At 41.8% G+C, this 15,453-nt stretch overlaps 1 pseudogene; it reads left to right on the top strand.

Moving 5' to 3' along the window:
* Positions 1-12,919: 12,919 nt before the first annotated feature.
* LOC141641690 (L-ascorbate oxidase-like) lies at positions 12,920-14,996 on the top strand (annotated as a pseudogene).
* Positions 14,997-15,453: the final 457 nt, after the last annotated feature.

The following is a 15,453-nucleotide window of genomic DNA, read 5'->3' as shown; positions in this document are numbered from 1 at the left end:
CTGTTGCGTTAATTAACGTTCAACTGTTGCAACGATTGACATTCCGTGGTTGCATGCCCGACACGTGTCTATTCGCTGATTGGCTGACGTTTCATGGGCTGTGCCCTGATTGGTCTTTCCTCATGGGCTTTCCTCTATAAATAGGGCAGTTAGTCCCTGAAATTGGCCACCAATTTCATTTTCTCTAAAATTTTCTTCTCTCTAAACTTTCAAGGGCTTCTCTCTCTTCTAATCTCCATAGTCGTCACTTCGGCCAGTGCTTTTCTTCAAGGTAAACAAACAAATTTTTCTCAATCTCTTATTTGTTAAGTTTTTGTTGTGAACATGTCTGCTGCTGATGCCGGTCCTAGTAACCATGCGCCGGGGGGTTCCCCGTTGCGTCTTGATGAAGAGGAGGCGCTGGGCGCCGTCCCGATAAGATCCGGGGGCCCCAGGTCTCCTTCTCCAGAGGTTGACCCGCAAGTTTTGGAGGATTGGGTGGATGATGACGATGCTGATGATGACTTTGATGATGGCGGTGAGAAAAGGGCTCCTTCTGATGGGGGGAGACCGCATCTCCTGGACCACGGCGAGGCCTGTTCGACTAGTATTGATCGTGCCCGGGCCGATAAATTTGCCAGTTGTTCTGGTGAAACTCTTTTCGAGGGTCATTTCTCCTTCGGTGAGGGGTACAAAATTGTTATCCCAGAGGAGGGTCAGGCGGTCTGTTGTCCTCCCCCGGGCCATATCGGCGTGTATATCAGGCACCTGGAGTATGGGCTCCGGTTTCCTTTACACGAATACGTCACGACCATCATCAAAGCTATGAACGTCGCTGTGGCTCAACTGCATCCGTTGGCCGTTAGGACGATAGTTGGCTTTGTGTGGCTCTGTCTCTTTAAGGGGGAGGCCCCAACAGTTAACTTATTTCGCCGGCTTCACTCTCTTCGGCCGTCAACTCCTAGTGGGGGGGGGGTGGTACAGCGTGCAGATGGAGCCAGGCTACGTTTCCGTGAACAAGATTACTTCTTGTAAGGACTGGAAGCGGCGGTGGGTGTACGTCCAAGTGCCGGAGGACTACCCATTGCCTCGGTCTTTCCAGAGCCTTGTTCACTTGCGGTGCGAGAACCGGGGAGAATATGAGAAATATATCTCCCGGGGCAAGCTCAAGATGGATGCTTCGAAGGTTTATCTTCACGCGGATGAGGAGCGGGCGATGCAGCTGTTTGATACTGAGAAGGGATGGTTGCCCCCGACTCAGATTATTCTTCAGGATGAGCTGCTTGGCCGCGTCGGCCTCATACCGGCCCTCAACCAGGGTGAGTAGGGTCGGTGTGAGGCCCATCTTTGCCTGTTGTGCTTCTGTTTTTAGAGCTTTGTTTTACATCTTTTATTTAACTCTTGTCTGGTTTCTTGCAGACCGGTTTGGCCAGCGTTTGTCTGAGGAGGTCTTGAAGAGGTTGGGTCTTGATAAGGACGGGAACATCGTACAGCGGCATCCTACGGCTGACGCGCGTGACCGAAGACTGGCTCCCAACGAACTTATAGACAAGCAACTGAAGGCATTGGATCCGGCGGCGGCTCAAGCACGGGTTCTCGGAGGCATACCGAAGAGGAAACCAAAGGCAGCGTCCAGGTCGGCGACGGCGTCTATTCCAACTCCCTCTTCGATCCCGGCGGTCCAGATGGAGCGGGTGGAGGTCGTCGATATTACTGGGGAGGAGGAAGCTGTTGCGAAGGGCCCTCCTTCTCCCAAGAAGAGAAAGGAGCCGTTGCCTGCTTCCACTGTTGCCGGGGAGAAGAATGTCTCAGCCGGCCCTCCATTTAAGAAGGTTCAGACTGGTACGGATCTAACCTGCGGTTCAGACTTAGCTGGTTCATTGGGCATTCCCGATGACAGACTCTCTGATGTGTCAATGAACGTTGACATGGATGCTCTGTGTAAATTTTTTGTAGATCCGCCGTCGGCAGTCGCCGTTCCTACTGAGCGGCAATTAGAGAATCAGCCTGAGAAGACGGGTGATAGAAGCGTCACCGTTGACTCCGTAATTCAGAAGATTCCCCCCGCCGAGCTAGTCGCAGAGGGTACGAGGATATACAAGAGGCTGGCGAAGTGGACTCAACCAGCCGGCTCCCACATTATGGAGCAAGAAAAGGTCATGGCTAAAGCTGAGCCGCTGCTCGAACGGCTTAAGCTTGATCTCTCCACTGCAAAGGGGGAAGCCGGAAAGGCTAAGCTGGATCTCCTTGCTGCACGAAAGCGTGAGGAGGAAGCTGAGAGGCTGCTCTTGGCCGAGAGGGCCAAAGTTGAGGCTGCTGATCCCGCTGTTGTCAAGCTTCTGGAGGAGCGGGATAGGTATAAATGCGGTTACGACGCCGTGGTTGCCAAAAGGGAAGAATGGAAGGGCCTGTATCTGGCTCAGTCGGAGGCACATAGGGGCACAAAGGTTGTCCTTGCCCGAAAGGAGAAAGATATTGAGATGCTTCAGACTGAGCTCATTCCTAACATGTGCGCCCAGTTCCGGGACCAGGCTGAGGAGGCGACCAGGGAGGCTATCAAGAAGCTCGTTCCTGAAGGCACCTTCCCGTGGGAACAATTCGAGCAGCTTCTGGATGAGATGGCCGAGGCTGCGGAAAAAGCGGCTGCGGAGAAGGCGGAGGCGGCGAAGGCTGCTCAGATTGCTGAGGCCAAGGCGGCCTATGATGCAAAGGTGAAGGAGGCCAAGGAGGAGGCCGAGAGGCTAAAGGCAGCTGAAACTGAAGTTGCCAAGTCACCTTCTGAGTTACCCACCAAAGATGATGCTGCTAACGTGGCCGCTGGCGAGCAGCAACAGGCATAGGGAGACGGGCGGTCGTCACCAGGTTCCCCCGGCATCTCGGATAGCTTTAGCTGTTCGGGGGCCAATTATTAAGCCTTTCCTCCCTGCCATCTTTTGGCGCTTCAAATGCTAAGTCTGTAACCTTTTGCTTTTCCTTGTTTTTTTTGTAAACTTTGGTAGGTTGTGTTTTGGCTTATCCCTATGGGGACGGCCGTCGTCTGTATTCTTCTCATTTGTCTTATTTGCCGCCGGCGTGGCCGGGGTTTTGATCACAGTTCTTCACTTGTCTTCTTGCGTTATTCATTGAGTGCCTTTGTTTTTACCTTCGGCCTTGCCGAGGCAGTTAGAATGCATATCTCAACTGTGTTTAACGTCTTTTAAATATGTTGGCATGTTGGTCGCTTCCTCTTTTACTCTCGGTCAAGCCGAGGCGTCTGATTTGCGCTTCCCAACCGCCGCTGTGAACATGTTAGCGTATTTGTAGACATATTGATCGCTTCCTCTGCCAGGCCTTCGGTTGGCCGAGGCAGCTAGATTTGCGTCTCAATTGCACTGAGTATACGTTTCTTCTAGCGTATCGGTCGTTGTGTCCCCGTCACTCCCGGCTTTGGCCGAGGCAATCGGGGTTACGGCTCGACAAATGTTTAGATCTGTAGACATATTGATCGCTTCCTCTCGCGGCCTTTGGTTGGACGAGGCGGCTAGATTGGCGTCTCAACTGTACTGAGTATACGTTTCTTCTAGCGTATCGGTCGTTGTGTCCCCGTCACTCCCGGCTTTGGCCGAGGCAATCGGGGTTACGGCTCGACAGCGTTCGTATCTGTAGACATATTGATCGCTTCCTCTGCCGGGCCTTTGGTTGGCCGAGGCGGCTAGATTGGCGTCTCAACTGTACTGAGTATACGTTTCTTCTAGCGTATCGGTCGTTGTATCCCCGTCACTCCCGGCTTTGGCCGAGGCAATCGGGGTTACGGCTCGACAAACAGTTCAGATCTGTAGACAAATTGATCGCTTCCTCTGCCGGGCCTTTGGTTGGCCGAGGCGGCTAGATTGGCGTCTCAACTGTACTGAGTATATGTTTCTTCTAGCGTATCGGTCGTTGTGTCCCCGTCACTCCCGGCTTTGGCCGAGGCAATCGGGGTTACGGCTCGACAGCGTTCGTATCTGTAGACATATTTATCGCTTCCTCTGTCGGGCCTTTGGTTGGCCGAGGCGGCTAGATTGGCGTTTCAACTGTACTGAGTATACGTTTCTTCTTCTTGGGGTGACTGCCTGGTGGCAACCGTCGGCGTCTACCTCGAAACAACTATGGAGGGGACAAGCACTTTGATGGAAAACTCGGGTGATTCTTCATTTGATATGATCATGCGTTGGGGTGCCCACAATGGGTTTGGACACCTCCGCCGCTATATAAAGTACTTTCTTAAGTTGTCGGTGTTCCAATGGCTCATCAAAGGCACACCCTCCATGTCTGTCAGCCGGTATGTGCCCGGCCTCATCTCTTCAACCACTTTATAGGGACCCTCACAGTTGGCTGTCAATTTACCATGAATATTTCCTTTGTTGGTGGCGGTCGACTTTCTTAGGACTAGATCTCCTACTTTTAAGTCCCTTTTGTGGACTCTTCGGTTGTAGGCTCTTCTCATCCGGTTTTGGTATACTGCCAAGTTGAGGCGTGCTGTATCTCGGCTTTCTTCGACCAGGTCTAGGGAGGCTTTCAGGCCTTCCTCATTTTCAACTGGGTTAAAGGTAGCCGTTCTGAATGTTGGCACCGTTGCTTCAATTGGTAGGACCGCTTCGGACCCGTAGACTAAGTGGAAAGGACTGTACCCCGTTGCTTCTTTCTCCGTGGTTCTAAGGGACCACAGGATGCCGGGTAGTTCATCGGCCCATCTTCCTTTTAGGTCTTCAACTTTCTTCTTCAAACCGTTGAGGATTGTTTTATTGGTTGCCTCCGCCTGTCCGTTGCTCTGTGGGTGGCAGACGGAGGAGTATGCAAATTTGATGCCAAGGTCTTCCAACCAGCTCATTATTATGTCACTCCAGAACTCCCGGCCGTGGTCAAATACCATGACTTGGGGTAACCCAAAACGAGTTATGACATTTTCCCAGATTACCTTTCTCACGGTCGCCGTCGTCTTCGCAGGTACCGCTACAGCTTCAATCCATTTGGTGAAATAGTCAATGGCGACGATCAGGAACTTTCTTCCTCCGGAGGCCGTTGGAAATGGCCCTAGTAGATCCATCCCCCACTGTGCAAAAGGAAGGGGATTAAGTACCGGCTGCAGGTCTCGGGAAGGTGCGTGTATCACCGGAGCATGCATTTGGCAGTTCTTGCACTTTTTGGTTTTGGCTCTGGAATCCTCAAGCATGGTGGGCCAGAAGTAGCCGGCTCGGAGAGCTTTGTGGGCCAGTGTTCTTGCCCCCATGTGATGACCACAGATGCCTTCGTGAATCTCTGTCAAGATTAGCTCCGCGTCGGCTGGGCCGACACACTTCAAGAGTGGTCTTATTACGGACCTTCTATATAATTCTCCTTCAAACAACAAGTACCTGGCGGCGATCCTTCTTATCTTCTGAGACAGATTGCGGTTATCCGGCAACTCATTTGTGAGTTTGTATTTCATTATCGGAGTCATCCACGTCGTCTCGGCCTCGATGTTGCCCACCATGCAGAGTGTGTCAGTAATGCTTTTAGCAGTCCTGATATCAACTAGCACGGTTCGGCTGATATTCTTGATGGTTCAACTGGCAAGTTTTGAGAGAGCGTCAGCTCGGTTGTTCTCGGACCTGGGGATGCACTGAATTTTGAAGAACTTCAATTTTGCTGTGTCAGCTTTCACCCTTTCCAGGTATCTTACCATTCCGTCGTCCCGAGCCTCATACTCTCCTCAATTTAAGTTCATATTCATTTAGTTCGGAAAATTTAAACAAATATAAGTTAAGTTTAGAAAAGTTCAGCAAAAATAAGTTAAGTTCAGCAAATATAAGTTAGTTAAGTTCAGTAAAATTAAGTTCAGAAAAGTTCAGCAAAAATAAGTTAAGTTCAGTAAAATTAAGTTCAGAAAAGTTCAGCAAAAATAAGTTAAGTTAAATTCAAAGAAAAATAAGTTCAAAGAAAGTTCAAAGAAAAATAAGTTAAGTTCAGCAAATATAAGTTAAGTTCAGAAAAATTCAGCAAAAATAAGTTAAGTTAAGTTAAGTTAAGCAAATATAAGTCCAAAAGAATATAGCCTAAGACCATCCCCAAGCAAAGGTCACGCTAACTAGGTCACGACCCGATTTTACTCTTAATCCCACCTTATTAACCTTGACCCATTTTCACCCTCCCAAGCAGAAGGTCGCAACCTAGGTCATCAACCCAATTATTATCTACTTTACAACAATCCCAATCATTTTCCACATTCTCTACCCCATTTTTCTCTCTCTTACTTTTACAATTATTTATCCTAACATTTTATAAATATATTATTTATCTATTATTTATAAATATATTATTTATCTATTATTGTAAATATCATTTTCCACATTATTTATCCTAACACTTTACGTAAAAAAATATGAAATAACGTTATAATTTTGAAAAGTGATTAGACGATTTCATTAACAATTAAAAAAAATGAAAAAATTGATTCCACATACTCCCTCCTATTCATTTTAACCTTTCCCCTTTCCTTTTTCATCTATTCATATAACTCTCCCCCTTTCCTTATTTAGTAAAGTTTTATACTTATTTTAATCACCTTACCACACAACAATACCCTACAATACTCATACTTTATCTTATTTTAATCACCTTATCACACAACAATACTTATTTTAATCATCTTACCCCACAATAATACCTTCCCTCTCTCCAATTACCTTACACCACCACAATACTTTACAATAAAATAATCTTACCCTTAATTTGCGTGCCCTTTTGAAAGGGGAAGGTTAAAATGAATAGGAGGGAGTATAAAATACCGCATACATAATTAAAAAAAATATTAAATTAAAAAATATTAAATACTACGAAATTATAAAATGCATTAAAAGCAAATTCTAGTTACGAAACTTTTCCCAAATATGCTCAATAAGATCATTTTTCAAAGCGTTATGAGTGGCGTGATCACGAATCTCGCCATGAATTATATTGAAATATAATTAAAAACGAGTAACTCATCTAATTATTAAAACTGTGTTTCTTATTTAATTAACGGGTAACGGTTATAATTAATACAAGTAACCGTGTTTCTTATATAATTAAAGGTTACTTGTCTAATTCCGAGTAGCCAATTAATAAAAATCGAGTAACACTCAACTTAATCTAGGGTTATATGCCATATTGAAACAGCCGATCTCCATCTTCATATCACTCTCTATCTTCAATCTATATCATCTCCATCTTCAATCTCAATCCCTCAACCGTCTCCACAGCCGATCATCTCCTTCTTCATTCAATCGATTAATACACAATCTCCATCTTCAATATCTTCAATCGTCTCCTTCTTCATCTTCAATATCTTCAATACACGATTAATCTCCTTCTTTATCTGCAATATCTTCATCTTCAATACACGATTAATCTCCATCTACGATCTGCACAGACGATCCTAATTTGTGCTGGTATGTCACAATCTTAATCTATACACCATCTGCTGGTATGGACACGATCTCGTTTCATTGTTCATCCGTAGATTAATTATTTTGTGCTGTTAAGATTTAATAAATTGCTGGTTTTGTGCTGTTAAGATTAATAAGATTAATTTGTTTCATTGTTTGTTCATCCGTTGAGTAAAGTTGTTCATCTCGTTTCTCTGCGCATTGTTAGATTAATTTGTTTATCTGGTTTGTATGTTCATCCGTAGATTAAATCCGAAGTAATTTGTTCATCTGGTTTGTTTGTTCATCCGTAGATTAAATCCGAAGATTTTGTTGTTCTTGTTTGCGATTAAAAACTTAAATTAAAACAAAAATAATTAAAAACTTAAATCCGAAGATTTTGTTGTTCATCTGGTTTGTTCTTGTTCATCCGTACATAGCATTAAAAACTTAAATTAAAACAGAAATTGAAGAAGAGCAGTGGAGTTGGGCTGTTGAGTTGAAAGTAGCAGGGGAAGTACAACAATAGAGTATAGAGTACTTTTTTTATTGTTTTATAATTGTTCAACAAATAGGAAATTGACACATAAGGAGGTCAATTTGACATCTTTTTTGATCAACCTTGGTCACAAATTGACCATTTCTTATTTTTAGTCACAAATTGACCACCTTTGGTCACACATTAACATTGCTAATTATGTGATTAACTATGACCAAGCAAGGTCATGACCAAGCAATTGACCTTGCTTGGGGATGGTCTAATGAGACCATCCCCAAGCAAGGTCGTGAAGGAGGTCGTGACCTTGCTTGGGTCACCTTAATCATGATTAAGGGAAAAATTAGCGTGACCAGGTCGTGGCCAAGGCAAGTAAAGGTCAGTTTGTGACCTTTTCTGGTGACCTCGACCTCTTCCGTGACCTGCTAGGTGTCATGTTCTGTTTGGTTACTCAAAAATAAAAGGACACACTTCACCCTTGTCTGCAAAAGTAACTGCTACTTCCCTTGCATGCCTACAATTTTCAAAATAAGAGAAATATATGAAGAACTAGTTAAGAAACTAGATGAGAATTATACAATAAATCAAAACAATAAAAAATATGAGCATATAAAAAAGAACTATATTTTTAAATTGTCTATTAAATGAGCTCAATTTTGATATATTTTGACATTCTTAATATTTTTATAAATAAGAAAATTAAAACAACCTCAAAATAGAAAAAAATAAAGATAAATACATGTCTACCTGATGGGGTTGTGAAGGTGATGGTGAAGACGGTGTTGATCGACGACGGTGATGGTAATCGTTCAAGATGACGGTCGTGAGTCGGACGATCTGAATAGGAGATGTTAACAGTGTTTGATTGATTAAGAAATAGAAGATCGGTGATGGCGAAGATCGGCTGATGTTGAAGATCGATGATGGTGATGTTGATGTGTTTGTTTGGGATTTTATTTGAGAAATTGTTTTTGGGATTCTTTGTTCATCTGGGTTGGGGGGCAATGAATTTGGGAAAAGGGGATTAATTTTTAGTTTGGTTTGCTGTGTCTTTGTGGTCTGACCACGTTAAAACTTTTTTTTTTTTTGAGTTAGTTTAATACGAGTACTCCGTATTAAAGTTATCATATTGACTCGTTTTATTTTGGAGTTTGTTTAATACTCGGTATTAAAGTTATCATATTGACTCGATTATGCTATTCAAAATAATAATACATTTATTACATTGAATAGATTTTCGTTAAAATACGGCGGTAAAATTAAATTAATATTTTTACTAATATCCGAATTAAAGATAAAATATTTATTATCTACTCGTAATTATTATTTTACAATTAAATTAATTATGAAATTATGAAAATAAAATTAAGTTATATAAATTATATGATAATTGGAAAAAATGAGAAAAGCTTTAGTGGGGTAATTATGTGAGAAATGATTGAAATTGTTGGAAAGTGGGAAATGATTGAGTTGATGACCTAGGTCGTGACCTTCTGCTTGAGAGGGTGAAAGTGGGTCAAGGATAATAAGGTGAGATTAAGAGTAAAACCGGGTCGCGACCTAATTAGTGCGACCTTTGCTTGGGGATGGTCTGAGTGTAAGAGCTGGCTTGGGTCTGGCTCGCCGGCTATTCCAAGTTTGTCTGCTGTTGTTATAGGTGTGGGCCCTTTCAGGTGGGTGCAGACTATGAACCTACAATTGGTCTCCCTTGTGACGGGTTACCATTTGTGGCGGATATTTTGTGAGATAAAATGGTAACAAAATGGGTTAGTGGAGAAAGGGGGCCACATGAATAGTGTTGCAGAGAAAGAAAAAGTGGGTACTTTGTGAGGTAAAATGGTATCCGTCACTCAAGAGTGACGGATATGTGCCGTCACAAACAAGAATTTGTGATGAACCTAAGTAGTAAGTACCTAATCCATCTTATTTTTGTCATAAAAATACTTGTTTCAGACAAACCATTCTCGTCTTACTAAAAAGAGACCAATTGTATTTTTGTTACACCTTCTGTCTTTGACCACAAAATATTTTGCTAGATTTGACAACGATGCCTTGATGATTCAAAATTGTTATGCGCGTTGTGTTGGCCTCTGCTGCATCTGTGTCCACAATTCATAATAGTACGATATTGTCCGCTTTGGATCAAGCCCTCACGGATTTACTCTTGGGCTCCTTCCCAAAAGGCCTCGTACTATTATATTTAGTAGATACTTATAAAGATGAGATTTCATCTTTATTCTACCGATGTGGGGACATAAGCTTGCATCCTAACAAAAATGATGCCTGGTTCATATATCAACCATTACCTTCGTTTATTCTAAAACTTTCAGCCGATACTCATTCGAAAGGATAAAAGGGGGGAAGGGGGACCAGGCCTAAAATTGTGGTTGTGTGTTAAGGTTTTTTTTTTTTTTTTTTTTTTTTTGACAGCAGTAAAGAAAATGTTCTTACAAAGTACCTACCCGACTTTCGGAGTCGGATTTATTACTACATTATTAGTAAAAGCAAATAAATTACAGATGGGGTTGACAACCAATAAAGGCTTCTTAGCGGGACGATTAGAGCTGGCCAATTGAGCGAATAATTCTTTTCTCTTCTTTAACAACTGAGCCTCAGAGGAGTACCAAGACACACTTACGCCACGAGGACGTAGAAATTTACGGGAGAGAGATCTACTTTTTGAGAAAGTAGATAAATTGTGTCTTGGAGTTTCCTCCCCTTTACTTTGATTCCTCTTGGACGTGGTGATTCTCCGTCTCTCGTGCACATGATGAGTAGAGGGGTACCTGCAAAACAAAGGAGTAAAAGGGGCGCCTGATGGCTTCTCAACTGAGAGAATCTTACACTTCTTAGGGAGAGCAGCAAAGACGAAAGGCTGATGGTCATTAAAATCATCCTCAGCTTGGGGGACATGAGTACCGGGAGGAGGGAAATTGTCACAAACTGAAGATGCGCAAGAAGTCTTGTCCCCAGTAGTGGCCGAGCTCAAACTTACGCTAGGAATATCAGGTTCTACCTTGATAACATCGGAGGGGGTAATGTCTTCCTTCATTGCCCCCATCATCTTAGAATTTCCCTTTTTTAGAACCTCTCCTCTTTTTCTTCTTCCTCTTCTTCTTGTGGTAACATTGTTCCTTTATAGAGTCTAACTCCTTAGGAGTCTCACCCTTAAGGATTCGAATTGTTAAAGTTGACAAATCACGTTTACGGTAAAAACTCACCGTTTTCCCTTCCAGCAACTTTTGATAAGAATTTGCTGGGATCCTTAAAGTAGAACTACCACCTCCCTTTTTGGAGAACTGAAGAACTGACTTATTAGCACAAATACTTTGAACCTCCGTCTCTTCCATACTCACACTCTCAGTATCCCTTATACTCACATCACTTTGTTCTTCCATCACCTCCGTAACCACGCTCTCACCACTATCATTTATACCCACATGGCCACATCAGACGCCGAAACATGAATAGACTTCTTGTTGTTCTTCTCCACGAAATCTTCATTATCAACCTCCATCACTCTTTTCCCATTTTCCTTTATGAGAAGGTGACCTTTTACCACCTCTAATTCCCTTAACACATCCTTATTACTTGGTTCCACCATTAAGGCCTGAACCAAATCCAATTCAGCTTTCGAAAACCTTTTCAACTTCATATAATCAACCGCCCTACGAAAAAGTGCCTTAACATTACGAGGGAATGTGTTCAAAATCATGGAGCATAAACCCGAGGCAGCTCTGTATTTCTCAAGTTTCAGGGCACATGCAGCCATATTAGACATAAGAGAAACTGCAAGGTCAGATATCGATTGAATATCTTCACCTCCAATATCTCCCAAATTCAGACTAAGTAATTAACAAGCTTCATCGTAACACTCCGCGGCACTATCAAACTCATTTTGCCTAAAAAGACCGTTCCCCTTATCTTTAAGCTCCTTCACCTCAGCTAAAATTAACGGAGTTGACCCCTGCAATTTCATAAAGTAGCCTAACATCCTATCCCCATTATTCTCCATAAACCCATCGCTGACATGGGCACTAGCAAAAGTTTCAAGAAACCTTTGATAAACGTTAGCGGAAGACATAGATACACAATTCCTAAGAAGGGAAACAACACACCACAACACCGAAAACGACTCAGAAAACCTGAAAAAGGAATAAACCCCTCGACAGAAAACAAAACCCAGCAACTCCAAACTAAAACACCCCGACAATAGAAGAAACACCCAGACAAAAAACTCCAAACTAACACCCACCCACCACCGTAGTTTACTCGAAGAGCAATCAGAATACCAATCGATTCATGGCAAAAACGAAAAGACAAAGATTGGAGCAGATGGTGAACGAAAACAATCAAGGACAAGTCAATCAATACCTGAATCGATTTTGAGAACTTGATCAAAATCGAGAAAACCACATGAAGTAGATGGCCAGCACGAAAAAAGAATGCGAAAGAGGATCAGGAAAAGAAGGGGTTGAAGCAGCCTCGCCGGCGACCTGAAGAGGCAACTGGAGAAGTCGCCGGCGAGGAAAAATCAATTTGGGGATTTTTTTTGTTTTTAGGGTTTTTTTGATTTTGGGAGTAGCAATGAAATATGATAGTTTTCGTAGTGTTGTTTTTTTCTGGTTGTGTGTTAAAGTTAAGTGTTGGAAGTTTCAAGTAAGGCTTAAGAGCATCCGCAAAGGAGGGAAATAAGCTCCCCTTTTGCCTTCTCTTTCCTCAAATGAGCAACCCCATTGTTGCACCAACCTCCCCATTTTTTGGGGTTCCACTGTTTTTAGGGAAGGTCCCCAACAAAAAAGTAAGGCAATTTTTGTTACTTTTGGGGAGCTTCCCAAATTTTTGTGTGTGAATTGGGGAACCCCATTATTGCATTGATGTAGTTATGAAATGGGGAGGGTAAATGGAAAAGTTAGTGGAAAATGAGGTGGACGAATAAAAAAGGAAAGAGAAATTATGGGGAGCCTCACCTTTGCGGATGCTCTAACGAGGTCTCTTACGACTGAAAAAAGAACACTGATAGCACTCCTGACTGCACCCCTTTGCCTTGACTGTTGTCCCGGGCAAAACATACCGTTTACGAATTGGTACCCTTATTGACTTGTCTGCTCTTAGTTTTGCTGTCGAGGTAAACTTTTTTTTGACAGGTTTGGTAATATGGTCATGTATTAAAATGAACAAGGATTTCAGGGTAAGTTTTTAAAACTGAAACTCTTACCAAAAACTTATCTCGTCTTAGTGTGTGACCACGATAATTTATTAGTTTTGCATAATTCAAACAGGGGCACAACATGACCATAGTTGAAGCAAATGGATATTACGTTGAACCATTTGATGTCCAAAACCTATTTATATACTCTGGAGAGACGTACCTAGTCTTAATCAAAGCCAACCAAGATCCATCGCGAAACTATTGGGCCACAACTAATGTGGTAACTCATCTACCCAAAACAACAACTGGGCTTGCCATTTTCAACTACTATCCAAACACACCTGAACAAAACCCGCCCATAATTCCAACCACTGGACCTTTGTGGAACGACACTACTCTAAGAGAAGCCCAAAGCTTAGCCATTAAAGCCCGACAAGGGTTCATCAAAGCTCCGCCCCCACCTCTGACCGGTTGATCATTTTACTCACCACAAAAAATAAGGTTAATAGGTTTCTACGATGGTCTTGTCTGTTAACAATGTCTCATTTTCCTTGCCATCAACACCTTATTTGGTAGTCCTCGTCGAAAAAAGGCTAGAGGGAAAACTCCCACAAATTATCGATCAAGGGTCTCCACTTAATAAATACGATTATAAAAATTACGACATATATATCCCACCAGTTAACCGAAATGCCATTATTAGCAATGCTATATACAGGCTCAAGTTTGATACAACGGTCGATATCGTGTTACAAAATGCAAACACCTTTAATTTAAACAATAGTGACACTCACCCTTGGCATCTTCATGGGCATGACTTTTGGGTGTTGGGCTATGGACAAGGTAAAGGTAAGATTATTGGTACTCTTGAGACAAGATTTTGGTAAGTCTTAAAACAATACTTACTCGAGACTACCAATAATCTACCAAAGTTTTAAGTCGAGTTTTGAATTTTCAAGACTCAACTTAAGACTTTGGGTGAGTCTTGACCTCACATTCAAAGAAAAGTACTCCTTATTTAATGAATGATCACATGTGTCATTTCTTTTTTTTCTTTTTTTTCAGTTTGTAAAATAATAATAATAATAATAATAATAATAATAATAATAATTTGGAATGGAAAAGTAGAGTCTGAGGTGAGTCTGCCTGATAATGTATAAAGTCTGAGGTAAGTCTGAGATGAGTCTTAACAATATAAAAATAATAAAAGTTAGTGGAAAGCTAATGTGGCAGAGTCTTAAGACTTTGGTGAGTCTGACTCATAATCTCACCCTAAGTTTGACCCCTTTGATGATCCAAAGAAATACAACCTTGTGGACCCTATACTCAAGAACACGGTCCCCATGCATCCGTTTGGGTGGACTGCTATCCGGTTTAAGGCTAATTCAATAACCCATGAGTATGGCTATTTCACTGTCGTATAGAGTCCCATTTCTATATGCGCACTAGTTTTATACCCGTGCAAAAAAATACACGGGTCGTAATAGCAGGCGCTATCGTTAGATACATGAATATATAATTGAGCGTGATTAAGTGTTAAATACCGTGATAATATAAATAGTCCATATTTGGAGATTCGAATATTTGATAAATATTAGATTTGAATATCAGATAATAAACAACCACATTTTATTAGAATTATATTAAAGGTATTTGACATGTTAGACTCGTTGAATGTATGTAAATTGCAACATTTTATGTAATTTGTGACATTTTAACCTATGTTTTAACATAAGTAATTAAAATATGAATAAGAATTGAGTTGAAGGGAGAGAATAATTAAATAGAATAGAAACATGGAGGGACCCACATGTGAAAACTCAATAGCCAATCAGAAGCCAAGAAAAAACTTGGCTTTTATACTATGTAGATGGGAATTGTCTTCGAGAAAGGTATCGAAAGGGTTGGGGAATTACCCTCTTCTATCATGGGTTGTGGTAAAAGCAAGCTTCCAATAACTTCCTAAGCTAGATAATTCATTTCAGGTTGTATGATTCGAAATCATTATATCTCCATTTTTTTTTCGTGCTTCATTCATCATCGAAGTGGGATTATATAATACGGAGTACAAGTCTAGGGGATCTAATTAACTATCACAACTAGTTTAGGTCCCGTGCAAAATTGCACGGGCATATATAAACAATATATATAAAACCTTTAAGCAAAATTGCACGGGCATATATAAACAATATATATAAAACCTTTAATGTTACAATAATTTATTAGTTTGAATGTGCATCCTATAAAAATGATTCAAAATTTGTGAGAAACATGTACCGGATAAACACACCAAATGAGTATATATATCTCATATAAATGGTGTAGAAACGGTTTGGTTCTCTCCATTTCATCAAAAGAAATGGACATTCATTTCTTATTAACGGTCCGGATCAAATATTGTGATGATCCAACGTTTGTAATCG

The sequence above is a fragment of the Silene latifolia genome, chromosome 2, assembly GCF_048544455.1.
Source record: "Silene latifolia isolate original U9 population chromosome 2, ASM4854445v1, whole genome shotgun sequence".
NCBI lineage: Eukaryota > Viridiplantae > Streptophyta > Magnoliopsida > Caryophyllales > Caryophyllaceae > Silene > Silene latifolia.
Note: the sequence above shows the minus strand (reverse complement) of the source record. Positions and strands in the feature narration are given on the sequence as shown.